This window comes from Theropithecus gelada, unplaced genomic scaffold (assembly GCF_003255815.1).
Source record: "Theropithecus gelada isolate Dixy unplaced genomic scaffold, Tgel_1.0 HiC_scaffold_15916, whole genome shotgun sequence".
Lineage (NCBI taxonomy): Eukaryota > Metazoa > Chordata > Mammalia > Primates > Cercopithecidae > Theropithecus > Theropithecus gelada.
Window position 1 is genome coordinate 80,636 of NW_020257676.1, and position 16,127 is coordinate 96,762.

Below are 16,127 nucleotides of genomic sequence, written 5' to 3' on the forward strand. Positions count from 1 at the left end.
AGTAGGATGTTCTGGTTAAGCACAGAACAGAAATCCTCTCAAATGAGCTCAAGATAAAAGTGGGGCTTATAAAAGGCATACACAGTCTCATGGGGCATGGAGAATCAGGAGTCCCTCTCTTCTTTCTTCGTTTCACCCTTCTCATCTTTCCTCCTCTCCTCTCACCTTCTCTCTGCCTCCTCTGCACTTTGATCTTGCCCGTGGCCCCAAATGGTTGCTCTAGCTCCAATGAAATGAAACGTGACCCAAGGATAAGTGATCTTTTAGCTCAAGCACCTGCTATAAACTGGAGCTTCCTTTTGTATCTCTTGGCTCAAAAGGGATCTAATTGTCCCAAATGAGTCCCTTGGGTTTTATATTCCAATCAGCTGAACTGAGCCTTGGGGGAGGGTAGTAGGACACTGGATGTGTAGAGTTGGCTCTTATTGTGCTGGAAGAAGACAAAGGAAACGTAGCTATTATAAAGGTGTTTGACAGTAAATGCATGTTGAACGAATAATTCACCAACTAGAGGGCCTTTTCCCCTAACAAACAGAGGAAAAGAAATGCCTAGTTGGAGATGAGTTAATGCCATGCCATCCTCAGAATGGCAGGTCTCACACTCTGTGCTTTAGGATGGCCAGGTTCTGGCACCTCTGGGAAAACTGCCTTCAAGCCACTGATGCTGTGATCTGGAGCAAGTGGCCTATAACTCCTCTGTGCCACCGTTGCTCCATCTTTAAAATGAGACCAGAATTATCTGCCTTTCAACATGGTTGTGAGAATGGAAACAGGCCAGTAGACGAAGAAGAAGATGCTGCAAATTCCCAAGACCGGATTGCGTTCTCGAGGCTAGAGCTTCCAATTCATTTACATTGAGGGCTCAGAAAGCACATTTGTAGAGTTCAGCCCTTCCCTATTTAGAGGTAAGGATCCCCCACTGTCTCCACCCCACTCTCAACCCCGAAATAATACCCTTCAGCTGAAGGAGTCAAAAGACCTGAAACCAAGTTCCAAATCTGCATGCAACTCCTTGTGTGACCTTGATGAAGTCACTCGCCCTGTCCAGGCCTCTGTTTCCAAACAATGTGAGAACTGGAGAAGAGCAAGTGACACTCACCAGTCCAAGACCCAGGTCTGCTTCAGGGACACATTTTAATTGCTATGCAGCAAAATTAGAAAAATAAGTCAATATGGTGAGTTTTTCCTAATGCCTGACTTATTCGGTTCAAAAGTCTGTACTTTATTCTGAGGTTATGCCCTCCCTTTTTTGTGACGAGTGGCCTTTCTTTAGTGAAGGTAAAGGGCATCCTTTGTTTTAACATTCCTACTGTCCTTTCTTAAAATAAGAAGGTGGTCATCCCATATCCGCCCTCCCTGCTTATTTATTTTTCATTGGTCTATGAAATCCCAAAGCATGACAATTAGTACAGAAGGTGACCTCAGTCGTCTCTTTAAGCTCTGATGGGATCAGATTGTAAGGGAGTCATGAGGATGCCCAGACCTGGAGCCAGATGGCCTGGGTTCAAATTCTGACCCCTTTGATAATAATAGCTACCTGTGAGGCAGGTGGATCACTTGAGGTCAGGAGTTTGAGACCAGTCTGGCCAACATGATGAAACCTCATCTCTACTAAAATACAAAAATTAGCCAGGCGTGGTGGTATGTGCCTGTAATCCTAGCTACTCAGAAGGCTGAGGCAGAGAATCGCTTGAACCCAGGAAACAGAGGTTGCAGTGAGCCGAGATCGCGCCACTGCACACCAGCCTGGGTGACAGAGCGAGACTCCATCTCAAAATAATAATAATAATAGGCATAATGCCTACCTGACAAGTTGTTGTGAGGATTTAGCATGTTCAAGGATATACAGTGCTTTTGACAATGCCTGGCACGAGGAGAGTGCCCATTAAATAACAGTGGTGGTGGTGATGGTGATGATAATGATGATGTGAAGAAGGAGAAGATGGGGAAGAGGAAGAAGGAGAAAAATGGAGAAGGGGAAGGGAAGGCAAAGGCAGGGTAGAGAGGAGGTTCCATATTGGGTTTGGCTTTCTGGTTGTTATCTCAGGTAATGGATAAGTAGAAGTAACAGCCAGGCCTTACATCCAAATTGGCAGGAATAGGAAGGTGGATGGTACCCAAGGCAGTTCTGGCTAATGGCATACTATGTTGCCCCATCAGGAAGAGAAGAGTGTGGCTGTCCGTGCCAGGGTCCCCTGCCTGAGCTCCTCTCTGCATCAACTCCTGAGTGCTCACTCTGGAGGGAGCCCCTTCTTGGTTCCATCGGCACCATCAGCCTGTCTGGGAGAAACTCTCAAACCATATTTCCCATACACTGTGGCCAGCCTATGGATTGGCTGCCCCTGGGTCAGATGCCCTTCACTGACCCAAACAGCTCACGGCTGAATCAGCTCACGGCTGAATCACTGAGCTATTTTAAAACTCCCAAAGAAATGGGAATATTCTGAGTGGGGAACCACTCTGGGGTTTCCCAGTAACTTCTAGCTAATGGCACAGCTGATAAGAGACGGAAGGGACAGAAAAAGCATTAATTAAGGAGAGCTGGGAAGGACATAACAGACCCCAGACTGGCAAAAAGATAAAGAAAATGATGATGGAAAGGCTTGTTTCCCAACACTGGCTTGATTGGCTGCTTTGGGTCCAGTTCTCACCCCTGGGCCAATCAGCTTTTGGGGAGGGGTGGACCATGTGACCAGAAATGCAGATCAGTGGCTGCAGGTGGGAAACTTTCACATCCTGGAAGCTGGAGTTACAGTCAATACTGGGAGGAGACAACCGTAGTCGCCCCATGTCGAAAGTTTTGCCGGGCTTGGTGGCTCACGCCTGTAATCTCAGCACTTTTTGGGAGACCAAGGCGAGTGGATCATCTGAGGTCAGGAGTTCAAGACCAGCCTGGCCAACATGATGAAACCCCATCTCTACTAAAAAATACAAAAATTAGCCAGGCATGGCGGTGGGCGCCTGTAATCCCAGCTACTTGGGAGGCTGAGGCAGGAGAATCGCTTGAACCCAGGAAGCGGAGGTTGCAGTGAGCCAAGATGGCACCACTGCACTCCAGCCTTCATGAAAGAGCAAAACTCCGTCTCAAAAAAAAAAAAAAAGAAAAGAAAAAAGAAAAATGTTTCAAAAAGCCCTGGAAATTCCTCCTAGTTGAAGAAAAGTGACTCCCCAGAGAGATGGCCTTTGAAAAACCCAGGAACCTGGGAGACCTGTTTGCCTCCCGCTGGGGATGGACCCATCAAAGGCACAGAATTACTTACCAAGCAAGTGGAAGTGGCAATCTCTTAAACTTTTATTAGGTGAGCCTCCACTCCTTCGAGGACACATGACTGCCATTCTGTTTGTTTGTCAAATAAATTGAAATCTTCCAGCTAATTTGGAGCTATTCATGCTGCTAACTTCTAATTTGGAAAAGGGTGAATTAGTTGTGAGCAATTGCCTGGGAGTCAAAGCATCTGAGACCGAATTCTAACAGCAAGGGAAGTGGAGGGAAACCAATCTGAAATATTTGGGATACGGAAAAAAGTATGCTTGCTTTCGTATTCTGGGTGATTGATACTAGTTCTGAAGTTGTAGACATTTTGTAGCTTGACTCACCTGGATAAATTTGACTGTATAGACCTTAGCAAACTTCAAGATAGGCTCTGAAAGGCCTGTAGTCTCTTCAAGGTAGTAATACTTCTTGAGACCTATTGCAGTGGATTGTCATTAATATCCTAAGCTGGTTCTGAAATCCTTTGATTCCCTGGCTGACTTTTCTTCTGTGAGGTGTTCAGTCTCTGAAATAGCAGCAAGTGTTCAGCAAAATGTAATTCTCTCCAGTCTTGTGGGTGGTGGAACCATGAGATGGTGAAACATGGGTAGTTTCAACCTATTTCTGCAGATGTTGGCTGGTTTCAGGCTATTTCTGCAGATGTTCACTGAGCACCTACTAAGTGCAAGGAGTGTCCTGTGTTTATTTTCCAATCACTTACAGTAGATGTTTATTAATGAAAGAACTTTAATTCTTCCCACACATCCATATGGCAGTGCCTTCCAGAGATTCCCGTGGAAAGCAGGAGAAGGCTGTTTTAATGATGGGCAAGCCAAATACTCGATTGCATAGCACTCTGGAGTGCGTTTAGTTAAGACAACTCATCTCTGAGGGGATTTGTGGAAGACAGCGTTGTGGATCATTTAAGAGGCCTTACAAGTGGCACTTTGACACGTTTGTTACGTGTCAGACAGAGGAGGACCAGGATGAACTGTCAAATCAGAAGGGCAAAAGCATCCCCACAGCTGACAGAAGAGTCAGAGGAGGCTGCTCCCTGCACAGATGTGAAGTCTGCTGCTGTGGACAATTTCTGCTCCAAGCACCAAGGCCTCCAGCCATAGGGTTCTCCCAATCCAATGAGAATTACCTGCAGTTAGAATTGGATCAGCCTTTCTACCAAGTGCATTCAATCACCAGTAGCTCCTGGAGCTCTCCTTTGACAACCCGCAAAGGTCATCTGGGGAGCTTGTTAAAAATGAAGATTCCCCAGCCTTACTCCCAGAGACTCTGATTCAGTGGCTCCATGGTGTGACCCAGTAAGATGTATAAACCCATAACCCAAGGGACTCCGCTCAGGCCTTTCCCAGACCACATTTTGAGAATAATGGTTCACAAGATGCTTCTATCGTGGTCTGTCTTCTAAACTCCTGGCTTGAATAGTTAGCATTTGTACCAAGCTATCCCAAGCCTATCGTGGCAAATTCATCACCTTCCTGGGTTTATCTCAGTGGATGATGCCTCCGCTACTCCCATACCTACGTCAGAAGCTTAGCCATCACTCCCAGTCATTCATCCCCATCAAGTCCTTGCTTTTCCTCACTCTCAACTCTCATCAGCTCCATCCCCTGAGGAGCAGTCAGATCTCACCATTCCTCCCCATCAGCCCCGCCACAGTTCAACTGCATCACTTCTCACCCATTGACTGCAAGAGCTTCTCAAATGGTCTCCTTGTCTTTAGTTTTGCTTGTGTATTTCCATACGGCTACCAACATGAGGCCTGTGGTGCCTGGCTGCACTCAGAGTATAGTTCAAACTCCTTTTTTTTTTTTCTGAGACAGAGTCTCACTCAGTCACCCAGGCTGGAGTGCAGTGGCACGATCTCAGCTCACTGCAACCACTGTCTCCCAGGTTCAAGCGATTCTCCCATCTCAGCCTCCGGAGTAGATGGGATTACAGGTACCTGCCATCATGCCTGGCTAATTTTTGTAGTTTAGTAGAGACAGGGTTTCACCGTGTTGGCCAGGCTGGTCTTGAACTCCTTAACATGGCATCTGAGGGCCTTAGTACTTAAGTTCTACCTTCCTATCTATTCTCAGGCCTCAGTGCACCTCTTCCTGGTTGTGATGTTCTGAACTTACTATTTCACTCTACAATGTTCCCTTTGTATGAATGCCCTTCCACAGTTTGTCCAACTGGTCAACTCCTACTAACTTCCTTTCCAGAATAAGAAATAGGAAAAAATAAACCTGTGATTGTGAAACCAGGTAGCACACAGCCTAACATAGTGCCTGGAGACAGACCTAGGTTCACACCTCAGCCTCACCACTCAGTAAGTGGGCGGCACTGGGTAGGTTGTTTAATCTCCCCATGTCTCTGCATCTTCATCTTGAATATGGGATAATAGAAGCTACCTTGTGGGCTTGCTGTATGAATTAAATGGGTGAATATATGTTAAATGCCATAACAAAGCCAGGCGCAGTGGCTCATGCCTGTCATCCTAGCACTTTGGGAGGCCAAGGTGGGTGGATCACAAGGTCAAGAGTTCAAGACCAGCCTGGCCAAGATGGTGAAACCCTGTCTCTACAAAAAATACAAAAAAAGTTAGCCGGGAGTAGTGGCAGGCACCTGTAATTCCAGCTACTCAAGAGGCTGAGGCAGGAGAATTGCTTGAATCCAGGCAGCAGAGGTTGCAGTGAGCAGAGATCATGCCACTGCACTCTAGCCTGGGCGATAGAGTGAGACCCCGTCTCAAAATAAATAAATTAATTAATTAAATTAAATAAAAATAAAGTAAATGCCATAACAGTGCCTGGCACAGAGTAAGGACTACAAGTGATTATTTTTGTTGTTGTTGCATACAATATCTATGGGAGCCATAACCAAGACAGACACTACCGACAGTATTTTCTACAGGAAGAGAATTTGGATACTGGGGGTTCAGGATGAGAAGAAGAAATGAAAAAAAATATATATTATGAAGCTTTGCATACATCAAAAGTGTACAAAAAATAAAGAACATTGGCCTACCCACCTCCTAGCTTGATAAATAGGGCATTACCCGTACAGTTGGAGACCCCTAAGTGTCTTCCCTAATTGTAGCATCCTTTGCTCTCCCTCCCTTCCCTTCCTTAGAAATCAGGCTTCATGTGCAAGCATACTTTGAAAATATTGCAGGTTCAGTTCCAGACCGTAGCAATAACGTGAATATCATAATAAAGTGAGTCACACAAAATGTTTGTTTCCCAGTGTATATAAAAGCTATATGTACATAATACCATAGTCTGTTCACTGTGCAATAGCGTATGTCTAAAAAGCAATGTACCTACCTTAATTAAAAATATTTTACTGCTAAAAAAAAAAAGCTAATGATCACCTGAGTCTTTAGCAAGCTGTAATCTTTTTGTTGTTGGAGGCTTTGCCTCGATGCTGATGATGGCTGCTGGAGGTTAGCGTGGCTGTGGCAATGTCTTAAAATAAGACAACAATGAAGCTTGACACATTGATTAACCCTTCCTTTCATTAAAGTTTCCATCTCTAGAAGCCACTTTCTTTGCTCTTCCATAAAAAGCAACTCCTGATCCCTTCAAATTTGATCATGAGATTCCAGTAATTCAGTCACATCTTTGACTCCACTTCTAACTGTAGCTCTCTTGCTATTTTGATCACATCTGCAGTTACTTCTTCCACTGATATCTTAAATTCTTCAAAGTCATTCATGAGGGTTGGAATCAGCTTCTTCCAAACTCCTATTAATGTTGATATTTTGACCTTCTCCTGTGAATTATGAATGTTCTTAATGACATCTAGCATAGTGATTCCTTTCCAGAAGGTTTTCCATTTACTTTACTCAGGCCCATCAGAGGAATCTATGGCCTGAGTATCTATCTATCTATCTATCTATCATCTATCTATCTATCTATCTATCTATCTATCTATCTATCTATCTATCTATCTATGTATCTATCTATGTATCTATCTATGTATCTATGTAGCTATCTATCTATCTATCTATCTATCTATCTATCTATCTATCTATGAATGTGAGTATCTATCTATCTATCTATCCATCTATCTATCTATCTATCCATCTATCTATCTATCTATCTATCGATCATCTATCTATCTATCTATGAATGACTATCTATGGCATCTATAGCCTATGAAATGTGTTCCTTAATACATAATAATAATGAGACTTGAAAGTCAAAATTACTCTTTGACTCGCAAGTGCAGAAAGGATGTTGTGTTAGCAGGTATGAAAATAACATTAATCTCCTTGTGTCTCCATCAAAGCTCTTGAATGGCTAGGTGCCTTATCCGTGACCAGTAATATTTTGAGAGGAGTCTTTTTTTCTGAGCGGTAGGTCTCAACAATGCACTTAAAATATTCGGTAAACTATGCTGTATACAGATATGCTGTCATTCCGGCTTTGTTGTTCCATTTATAGAACACAGATAGAGTAGATTTAGCATAATTCTTAAGGGCCTTAGGATATTTGGAATGGAAATGAGCATTAACTTCAATATAAAGTCACCAGCTGCATTAGACCCTAAAAAGAGAGTCAGTCTGTCCTTTGAGGCTTTAAAGCCAGGCATTAATTTCTCTTATCTAGTTATGAAAATCCTAGATGACATCTTTTTCCAATATAAAGCTATTTCATCTACACTGAAAATCTGTTGCTTGGTGTAGCCACCTTCATTAACGATCTTAGTCTGAATATTCTGGATTACTTGCTGCAGCTTCTCCATCAGCACTTGCTGCTTTACCTTGAACTTTTATGTTACACAAATGCCTTTTTTCCTTAAATCTCATGAGCAAACTTCTGCTAGCTCCCAACTTTTCTTCTGCAGCTTCCTCCCATCCTAGCCTTCATGGAATTGAAAAGACCTAGGGTCTTGCTCTGGATTTTAGGCTTTGGCTTCAATGAATGCTTTGGATGGTTTGATCTTCTATCCAGACCACTCAAACTTTCTCCATATCAGCAATAAGACTGTTTTTCTTCCTTATCATTCATGTGTCCACTGGAGTTGGCACTTTTAGTTTCCTTCAAGAACTTTTCTTTTGCATTCACAACTTGGCTAAGTATTTGGTGCAAGAGGCCTAGTTTTTGGCCCGTCTTGGCTTTCAATGTGTCTTCCTCACTAAGCTTAATCATTTCTAGTTTTTGATTTAAAGCGAGAGATGTTAAACTCTCCTTTTCAGTTGAACCCTTAGAGGTCATTGTAGGGTTATTAGATGTCATAGTTTCAATATTGTTTTGGTTCAGGGAATAGGGAGGCCCTAGGAGAGGGAAAGAAATGGGGAACAGCCAGCTGGTGGAGCAGTCAGAACACACACAACATTTCTCAAGTAGATTCACCACCTTATACTGGTGTGGTTCATGGCACCCCAAAGCAATTATGATAGTGATATCAAAGATCACTGATCATCATAACAGATATAATGATAATGAAAAAGTTTGAAGTATTGCAAAAGTCACCACAATGTGACACAGAGACACAAAGAGAGCACATGCTGTTGGAAAAATGACACCAATAGACTTACTCAGCACAAGGTTGCCACAAACCTTGAACTTGTAAAAATATGTAATACCTGCAAGGTACAATGAAGCAAAATGCAATAAAGTGAAGTAAGTCCGCATTGCTCATTTAACTGCTTAAATATTTTTAATGTTTACAAACCTCTCTTTTAAACCTAAAAATGATGTTTAGTACTGTAAGTATCAAATGCTCATATTAAAAAACATATACTTAGACATGTTATTTTATTTCTGTTTTTGTTTTGAGTCAACTATCTCAGTCTATTAAAACTCATTCCCTCTGGGTAGATTTCCTAGATGTCACCTCATCTCATTCAGCAGCTGAAAGACCCCTCCTCTGATCTTTCACAGTTCTTTTACTCCCCCATTTTACTTAATATCCTGTGGTAGGCAGAATTCTAAAACCACCCCTAAGATTCTCACCCTCCTGGTGTACACAGCTATATAATCCCCCCTCGCTTCAGTATGACAGAGACTTATGAATATGGTAGGATTTCACATATGTGATTAGGTTACATTCTGTAGCAAAGGTGTAGGGGTTTTGCAGATGTGAAGTCCCTAATCAGTTGACTTTGAGTTAATTAAAAGGGTGATTACTGTGGGTGGACCTGACCGAATCAGGTGAACCCTTTCAAAGAGGATCCGCTCATTCCCTGAAGGAAGAGAATCAATGCAAGAGAGATCCTCCTCTTGGCCTTGAGGAAGCACAGAGCTATGATGTGAACTGCCTATCGTGAGGGCCACATTGAAGGGAGTGACAAGTGACCTTTAGGGGCTGAGGACAAAGAATCAAATTCTGCCAACAATCACATCAGCTTGAAGAGGACCCCAGCTTCAGAGGAGAGCATAGCTGTATTAGTCCGTTTTCATGCTGCTGATAAAGACATAACTAAAACTGGGTAATTTATAAAGAAAAAGAGTTTCAGTGGACTCACACTTCCACATGGCGGTAGAGGATTCACAATCATGGTGGAAGGTGAAAGGCATGTATTATATGGTGACATGCAAGAGAGAACATGTGCAGGGGAACTCCCCTTTATAAGCCATCAGACCTCGTGAGACATATTCACTATTATGAGAACAGCACAGGAAAAATCTGCTCCCTTGGTTCAGTTACTGCCCACCAGGTCCCTCCCATGACGTATGGGGATTCTTACAATTCAAGGTGAGATTTGGGTGGGGACACAGAGCCAAACCATATCAACAGCCAAATCAGCCTCATGGTACCCTGAGCAGAAAATCCAGCCGAGCTGTACCCAGACTTCTGACCCACAGAAACCACGAGATAATAAATTGGTGGTGTTTTAAGCCACTAAGTCTGGGATACTCATTTCCTGGCAATAGAAACTACAACGGATCCGATGTGTCTTCCTCACCAGACTCCAATCCATTCAGCCACAAACACTGATTGTGGATCAACTATGTGCCTTGCATTTCCATTAGCCCTGGGGAGACTAAGTCGGTTACACCACACAGTAACCCCAGCACTCCATTAGGCTGACACAGTCACTCAATGAATGTTTGCTGAATGAAGGAGCTGAAAATATCCCACAAAAGATTCACAAGTATTTGCTCATGTCCCAGATGAACTTCTGACAGCTTCCATGTTTTTCCTAAGGCTATCCCATTTATAGTTGTGTGGGTTTTTTTTTTTTCTTCTAATTCTTGTGTAACAATAATAGTTGTTCCATATGGGAAAAGATGTATTTAGAAAATATGTTGGATATTATACAACAGACTCAGAAGTCCTGCTATACAAAAATGTCTTCATGCAAGTTTCCAAACTTACCTAACCACAAAACCACCTCCTCTCCTTTTTGAACCAAAATACTCAATAATATTTATCATCACCCAGTTTGGGAAATTTTCTGTTTAAAATCACAAGTCATTAACACCTGGGAACCTCTTATCAGCCAGGAGGGCATCCTTAGCTCTGGCAACTGCAGCCAGAGGGGTGGGACCAGTTAGGAGCTGAATCCTTAAATCAGTTTCTGATTAAATCTAGTATGCCCAGCCAGGCGTGGTGGCTCACGCCTGTAATCCCAGCACTTTGGGAGGCCGAGGTGTGCGGGTCACAAGGTTAGGAGATCCAGACCATCCTGGCCAACATGGTGAAACCCCGTCTCTACTAAAAATACAAAAAAGTTAGCTGGGTGCGGTGGTGGGTGCCTGTAATCCCAGATCATTGGGAGGCTGACACAGGAGAATCACTTGAACCCGGGAGGTGGAGGTTGTAGTGAGCCGAGATTGCACCACGGCCCTCCAGCCTGGGTGACAGAGAGAGACTCTGTCTCAAAAAATAATAAAAAAAATTTTTTTAAAAATCCAGGATGCCCATCTCACACTCCTCTCTCCTCAGTCAGGCTCATAACCCCAAGTTTTGTTAACTGGGTTCCTTCATTCCTCAGCTTTTGTGTTGCTTTTTAACAGCTTTATTAGGGTATGATTTATATACCATAAAATGTTCCCATGTTAAGTGTACAATTTCATTATAGCTACAGAATTGTGTATCCTCACTAATTTCAGAACATTGCCATCTCCCCCAAAACAAACCTTGTACCTATTTACCCTCCTCCTCCTCCCAGTTCCTATCCCTAGCCTCAGATCACCACTGATCTACTTTCTGTGACTAGGTCTACTTATTCTGGATGTTTCATATAAGTGGAGTTATACAGTTGGTGTTCTTTTATGGCTGACATTTCAGTAAGCATGTTTTTGGGGTTCACTTCTGTTGTGGCATTCATCAGTACTTGTTTTATTGCGAAACAGTAGTCCGTGGTATAGCTAGATCACATTTTATTTAACCATTCATCAGTTGATGAACATTTGGAATGTTTCCATGTTTGAACTATTATGAATAATGCTGCAGTGAATATTCATCGACGAGTGTTTGTGTCGACGTATGTTTTCATTCTCTGGGTAAATAACTCATAGAATTGCTGAGTCATATGGTAATTTTATGCTTAACATCTTGAGAAATTACCAAACTGTTTTTGCAAAGTGGCTGTAGCATCTTATATTCGCACCAGCAATACAGGAAAGTTCTAGTTTCTCCACTATACCTCTGTTTCAATCGACTGTCCTGGTCTTCATATCTCTTACTTACTCCTGACCTCTGAATCCTTACCTACCTATCTGAATTTCTTATCTGCAGCTTCTCCCTGTCCTCTAGAAACTTAAATTTTTAACTTCTTGACAATTTTTTATATAGGAACTACTTTTCCATGCCCTGACCTCAACGGAATGACCTCCCTAACCTTGGTTCCTCTGCCGCCCATGCCCTATGACAAAAACGCTTCACTATATTTGGAATTTTTTATTTGTTTTTTTATAACAAGACCAAATATAACCTTGCAGAAACGTACATAGAATTCAAAACTAAGAACTGTGAGCACAATCAATTTTTCAGAATGCTTCTGCTTTTTTTTTTTTTTTCCAAACTACTATTGAGGAATAAAATTAGGTCTAGGGTTAAATGGCTTTCGTATAATGCTTCCTTCGTGCAATAATTACACCAAAGAGAAAGAAACGAGTTATTATTGCCCATAATTGCTCACCTTTTTCATATATTGAATCTCTGTCCTCTGCTCACTGAATTCACTCTGCAAAAATTGCTAAGTACTCTTACACTTCTGTTTTTGCTTTGGCTTAATTCAGTAAAATGGGCTCTTTAGGGGGTTAATCTCTCTTGGCAAAGCTTTTTGAGTGCCCCATGTGGGATCAATGGCTCCATGCGCCTATGCTGTGTGAACCTTGCAAGTGTTCTGGCAAATTGGTCACAGGCTAAGGAAACCAGCATGAGAGTAGGGAGCGCCCCCACCCCGTCCCCCTGTAAAGGCAGCCATCGTTTTTGCATTTATCTGTGCTACTTGAATCAGGAACAGTATGGGCCAGGAGACTCCGGGCCAGGGTGAATGGTGGTACCTCCCCTCCACCAAGATTCCATGGAGATTTACCCTTCATCAAATGATCCATCCCTCTAACTGGGCTGGCAACTGGAGCTAAGTAGTGAGGATGGCAGGGAAGGAGAGGCAGGACTTGCATTGAGTTGGCACCAGAGTGGGCTGACAGTAAGGGCAATGTAACTACTCCATCTGGAATTAAACCAGGAGCATCCACCCGCTCTAGTGCAGAGAAACTGGACGGGTGTGGATCTGATCTAATGTAGACCTCTGGGGAAGCCCCGCTAGGGTAGCAGGACCCAGCCAGTGCTCTGGGAAGGCTGCCCCCTGCAGCTTCGGGGGAGGTACTTCTTGCATCATTCCCACTGCCTCTCTGGGATCAGCCCTCAGGAGCCAAGCCAAGACATTTTCATCATTTAATCTAAAGGTGGGAAACTTTAGAATAACTCAGTGGGTAACACTTTACATTTAAGCACGGCTCTACAGGTTATTTCAGTGGTGGCCAAGGGAACATTTGGGGCCTTCATATTTCTTGATGCAGATTAATGATACAGAGTCCACTGGTGTGGCATTGTACAAAGGCTGTGTGTTTACGTGGCCAGCATCAGACTAAGGGGCCTCAGGAGGTGCTGGCGTGGGTTCAGAACCCAAGGGAAGAAGAGAATGAGCTGGGCAATCCCCAGTCCTTGAGCCTTCCTGGGTGAAAATAGCCCCAGGCTTCAAAAGGTTTTCTTTGTAATCCAGTCTCCCTGGAGGAGACCCTCTACAATGCTTGCCTGTCCCCAGATCTCTGATCTGTATGATTCTGGGCTCAGAGCTCCGGCCTGGGAAGCAAGAGTATAAAGGCTTCCAGTACAGTTTGCCGGCTGGCTTCTTGTGCGCTTGGCCTGGCTTCTTGTGCACTTGGCTGAGCAGCTCTGTTGCACTGAGCCTATTCCTGAGGCTTTGACCAGGCCTGGCATGTAGGGGCCTTTAATAAGTGGTGTATGAACCTCATTTGTGACTTCCTTGGCCCCACTGAGCGGCCCCCCACTCCCCCTGAAGAGAAACAGGAAGAACCAGAAATGTGGAGGATGTCCAGACTCATAGAAAAGACCCCCTTCTTGGACTCATTGTTTAGTTGGGTAAACCTAAACACCTAACAGATTAAACATTTACGTAAGTATTAAGTACTTACTGTATACCTAGCGCTCTTCTGAGCATTGCTGAGTCAAGACAATAAAGAAATAAAGCTTTCCCTGCTACCCAAAAAGCTAATGTTGTATCTGTGGAAACCCTTCAGGAGCAATGATGTAACAGACCAGAAAAAATGTAACTGATCACTCATGCTCCTCAGCTCTGACCGATGGGGGAGAGGTTCGAAGTCCTATTTCATGCATGGAAAGCAATACACTTCTGATTCATTAAGTTCCTCTCTCCTAGGGATCAGTAAACCCATTTCTCCTAAACTACACTCTTCCTTTAAGCCTCATGTGTATTTAGGAAAATTTAGCCAAACAATTCCGAATAATGCGTAGCACACTCATCAAAAAGAAATTAAGCAGCTTTGCTAAAAGCAACTACATTTTCAGGGATCTACTTGTGGCTCTCCCATACACCTGTTTTCTACAAAGTGGAAGCATTAGAAATACACTAAAACCCGGCCGGGCATGGTGGCTCACGCCTGTAATCACAGCACTTTGGAAGGCCGAGGCAGGTGGATCACGAGTTCGGGAGTTTGAGACCAGCCTGGCCAGCACGGTGAAACCCCGTCTCTACTAAAAATACAAAAAATTAGCCAGGGATGGTGGTGTGTGCCTGTAATCCCAGCTACTAGGGAAGCTGAGGCAGGAGAATCACTGAAACCCAGGAGGCGGAGGTTTCAGTGAGCCGAGATCATCCCACTGCACTCCAGCCTGGGCGACACAGCGAGACTCTGTCTCAAAAAAATAAAAAATAATAAAATAATAAAAAAAAAATACACTAAAACCCCCAAAAAAATGAGTCCAGGTCAGAACTTTAAAACAAACAAAGCTAAAATATGTTATAAATCAGGCAAATAGCATTCTCAGGCTTTTTTTACTCAAGCTGTCCAGTGTGCTTTACCCCTAAGATTGTCACTTTTGAAGATGGAGGAAGAAGGAGAAATTCAGGCATCTGGCACTAGTACCTGAAACAAGAAACATCTTAATAAAGAAAAAAAAAAGTCTTAATTAAGATAAATATGTTACCCATACCAGAGGTGGCCAGGAGCTCAGATTCTATTTTCTCAGGCCAGCCATTGCTATTGATCTAGTCAATTTTCCCCTGAAAATATAGGCTCTTGTTCCAAGCAGCAGTGATTTCATGACATAATGTTTCCAATGAATAATTTTAGGTGTGCATCTCAAAAACTCTGAAGAGACTCTAGAAACTCTACAAGGACTTTTCCTGCTTGGAAAAATAAAATAGAAGTGAAGGCTGAACAGGATGGAAGAAAGTGACTGTCATCCCCCCACCCCCCACCTTGGTTTCCTCATGTATAGCACGGGGAAGCTGAACTTCAAGACGTCTCCCTGTAGTTCATCAACAGCCTTGAAGTAAAGTCCTCTTTCTTATAAATTCAGGCAAGTAATCTCTGTCCACAGGGAGCTCTGCCTACTGATACAGTTTGGCTGTGTCCCCACCCAAATCTCATCTTGAATTGTAGCTCCCATAATTCCCGTGTGTTGTGGGAGGGACCCAGTAGGAGATAATTGAACCATGGAGGCGATTTCCCCCATACTGGTCTATGGTAGTGAATAAGTCTCACAAGATCTGATGGTTTTATGAGGGGAAACCCCTTTCTCTTGGCTCTTATTCTCTCTTGTCTGCCACCCTGTAGCCACCATGTAAGGCATGCCTTTCCTCTTCTGCCATGATTGTGAGGCCTCCCCAGCCCATGGAACTGTGTGTCCATTAGACCTCTTTTTATAAATTACCTAGTCTCAGGTATGTCTTTATCAGCAGCAGACTAATACACCTACATTCATTCAACCATCATTTGTTGAGCAACTGCTGTTGGCCAAACTGAATGCTTAGGCACTGAGCATGCAAAGGTAAGAGAGGTCTTGTCCTGCCCTTGTGAGCTTTCAGCCCAGTGGAGGAAACTGACAGTGACAGGATCATAGAGGAAGTGTGGTGGTGGAATGGCGTCAGGGATGCTCAGAGAGCACAGAGCAGTGGCTGTCTCTCTTCAGCCAAGACTTCAGAAAGGAACTTGCTCTCCAGGGCATTGAGGAGGAGGAACAAGAGGAAGATGCAGCCAGGTGAGGGGCTTAAGCAGCAGGTAGAAAGGTACAGGTGTGGGAGCTCAAGGCACATTTGAGGGTTCTGGTAGGTAGTGACTGGTTCAGATGGACCCTTTATTTCACATGAAGGAATTTAGGCTTAATCCCAAAGATATTAAGGATCCATTGAAGGGGTTCAGCAGAA